This window comes from Macrobrachium nipponense, chromosome 13 (genome assembly GCF_015104395.2).
Source record: "Macrobrachium nipponense isolate FS-2020 chromosome 13, ASM1510439v2, whole genome shotgun sequence".
In the NCBI taxonomy this organism is placed as follows: domain Eukaryota; kingdom Metazoa; phylum Arthropoda; class Malacostraca; order Decapoda; family Palaemonidae; genus Macrobrachium; species Macrobrachium nipponense.
The window spans coordinates 67,356,271-67,360,209 of record NC_087206.1 but is presented as its reverse complement, the minus strand read 5'-3'; positions in this window follow the sequence as shown (position 1 = coordinate 67,360,209).

The following is a 3,939-nucleotide window of genomic DNA, read 5'->3' as shown; positions in this document are numbered from 1 at the left end:
TAAAATGAGTTAGAATTTGAAAAAAAATATATGTATTTCTTATGGCGATATTTTGGAGTTTACTAAAACATTCTAAAAAAAATTTAAAGTTATGGAAAATAATCAGGTGGTTTTTGTCATTCGAATAGAACTCGATAATTTGATAACTCCTGCTCTCCATACTCCATAGTTACACGTCCTTCCACCAGGAGAGGTTGCTCGTTTTCCCTCGCGTCCTTCGAGCCTTGAAAGGGTTCATTGCCCAGAGGAATTCGAGTAATCAATTAATTGATATAACTGCTGAAACATTTCCTTAATGTCTTTTTCATCTTAGATATGAGGCAGCGTCATTTTCCTAATTGAAGTGCATCTGTGCAGGTGAGAACAGTCTTCTGGTCTGTCTAATTCTTCGTCAATTCTCGAAGGTTGAGAGGAACTGAGGGCAATAGACCGAGCTGAGAGAGGCTTTGCGAGTTCAGAGCCTTTGCGACGGAAACAGGAAATGTTCAGCAATAAGTGAAATCTGAAGAATGACCCATAGGCCTATTCTTACTGACCGTTTATAGTCTGTTGTACAGGGTGTCCATAAAGTCCCAGTACCATTTTGAGCAATAAATACTGGTAATGGTACTGGGACTTTATGGACACCCTGTATCATTAGAATCTAGACATGTAGGCCTAAAGGTGCATCCTCAGCAACTTAAAACAGTCATACCATTGTTTGAGGAATAGTGTTCTGTTGCTGCAGGATAGGCCTCAAGGCTTCGAATTCGAATGTTCGCGTGGCGAAGAAAGCAATAAAAAGAGCAAGCTTTGGTTAAGTCTTCCGCTAAAATATGGACGTGAAAACTGAGCTAAATAGTAACCATTAAATTGAAATCCAGACATGAAAAATGTATAGTACCTTTGACTGAATGAAAATTAATCTTTCTGAAATGGAGTTAAATGAGTTTAGAAGGATATAAATGGGTCAAAATTAGATCATTTGACATTGTATGATAAAAAAAAGATACTGGCAGCTTCTTGAAAACGTTGATGATTATTAAAATAATGTTAGAGAATTAAGCAAAATGATGTCTGGTAACATCTGGAAACTGAAGCGATGGTAAACAGATCTTTGAATAGACAATTCGGTGGTGATGGTTCAGACCAGATTTAGTTTTCATAAAGATTAGGTATTTAGAAATTTAGGGTTACTGAAAAATTGAGAGATTTCAGTCAAATTAACTTCTAAAAGGAAGACATCGTTCAAAACTGGAAACAACTAAAGACTAATTGCACTAACACGAAATCGCCACAATAACCTAAACTTCTGTTGAAAAGCAATTAATATTACTATTTTTTTTTATTCCATAAGCACATGAGTGAGTCGAAACTGGATAATTCTTAAAAAAAAGGCCTTACGTAAAATAAGGATATACATTGTCACTGGCAGCCTCCTACAGATACGCTCGACGTTACGGTCTATGATTGAATCCAAGAAACATAGACCGATCGGAAATAAGGTGTTTGGTGTTCAGATCCTTAGTGTCAATAATGCAAGGCATTATTAACTCAGAAATAAGAGATCTATGAGAGTCGACCCAACAAGCAGGTCTATGAAATAAGAGAGCTATGAAAATCGACCAAAGAAACCGGTCTACTCTTATGGCCCTTACATGGTCTGGAGTGTAGCATGAGACTATGGACAAGTAGACCAAAATCAGGCTGCATCATTTGCAACCTAAAGGAGAGTTTTTATCACTATACAATGGACGAATGTTTCATAATGTGAATCAGTGGTCTTAATAAACTTCTTTATAACAACAACACTGTTGCCAGAATCCTCATTATTCGGAGTGGTAACTTACTATGAGATTCAGGGCCTCTGTAACACGGTTTTTTCGCAATAACTTTTTATCTATGCATTTCATAAATATAACGCTTATTCAGAATACATATTATATCAACACATAAATTTTGAGTGTATTCTGCACTACGTAGGTTGAATAAATTTGGTACTTATAATGTAAAAGTGACCTTTTTTGAAGACGGGCCAACTTACTCAGAGAAAAGGTTTCGAACGCACTCGTTACGCAACTTATGAGAGCATTTCTTCCCTCTTTCTCGATGGATGATTGGCTATACGTAACGAAGGCTAGACCTCTGGCAACAATGACATACAAATTTAAATACAAGCAAAGCAGTACACCTTTATGAACTCTGGAACCTCTTCACTGATAATTGTCATAATGAACAAACCAACAAAATATGTTAATAAATACAAAAACACTTCGATTATTAGTCTAACTCCCAAAATAAGATTCCAAAGAAATTACAGTCTACTTTATAGGTCACAATCCGATTGACAAGATGTAGGGAATAGTTGGTAATTATCAAAAACATAGTAGACAAGCTTGATTTGATAACTGCTATATCCAATTTCAAGCAATTTTTATTTATTGGCTATCTACCTATTTACTGAAAAAAAAAAATAGCCGGTACCGTAAATTGGCTTTAAACCTTCACCAATAATTACCGTCAGAATGGTGACTTCATGAGGCTCCACCCACTTTCGCCTCGTTATAATTCAGGATAACACTGAAGGCTACCATGGGCATTGTTGGATTAGAAAATTTAACTTCTGGCTATAAAAACTAATTTCTCGAGTAGTTGTAAGAAGTGCTAAAAGATCCTCAAGGATCCCGGCAGTTGGCCTTAACGTTTAATTCATGTATATTACTGCTATACTGTTGCGGCACTACTGCTACAGTAGTATTACTACGCTAGCACTGATACCCCACCCACATCTATGTATCGTTCCGCCATTCATAAAGTCTTTGGGTTTCAGAGCCGATGGAATTTCTGTCTGGTGGATGGGCGGGGCAACATTCAGTCAAAAGGTGTTTGTTTATCTTGCTTACGTAATGAATGTTTTTCGACTCTTGGCTCGTAATCATTGGCCATGGCGTCGGCTAGATCATTTTTACTCTATAAAAATTAAAACTATAGGGTTTAGGTTATTGATAATGCTGACAAAATTTGTGTGTGGTTGTAAAATATACATATGTCAACTTTCAGCTACATCCGATGCTTTGACAAGGAGCAAAGTCCAAAAAACCGTGTTACAGAGACCCTGAATCTCATAGAAGGTTTAATGCCATAGAAACACAGCAATTTTATACTACTATCGGGCAACATCTAGATATTAAGATATATAAATATGCATTTAATTTAAAGATGAATATAATAAACTTCGTGAACAAATTTTCATTATAATCTAGTAAAATACTGATTCATTTCATGCATCATAGTACTATTAAAATAGATGTTTAGTACGTGGCCCCCGCCAGGCGGAACGCAAACTTTTATTTACACAATTTAAACCTCTAATAATAATAATAATAATATAATAATAATAATAATAATAATAATAACTGGATTTAGGAAATTGTGAATTTAGCTTACGGCCGCTTAACTCTCAACTGAGAAGACACTAATTAGTCTCAAATGACTTCGACCAAAGCCGCTCCAATCCATGAAATAGCGAATCTACCACACCTCAGTCACAACCGCCCCACCCCCCAACCCCCGCTGGGATTCCTTTTCCTGATCTCTCTCCTAAATCGAAGTCAATTGGTGCACTACTGGCCTCGATGACCCCTTTTGGTTCAATTAGTATAATACAAATCATAACTTATCTGTACAGCGGGAAATCAAGCCATCGATAAAAGATCTATCTTTAGGTGGTCTCGGTATATGGCCGCATGAGCCGCGGCCCACGAACTTAAACCACGAACCAGTGGTGGCCTGTCCTCTATCGTTGCCATAAGCACGATTATGAGTAACTTTAACCCTAAATAAAATAAAAACTTCTGAGTCTAGAAGGCTCCAATTTGGTATTTTTGATGATTGGAAGGTGGACGACCAACGTTTCAATTTGCAGCCCTGTAAGATCTGCGACAGAAGAAGTGCAGACGG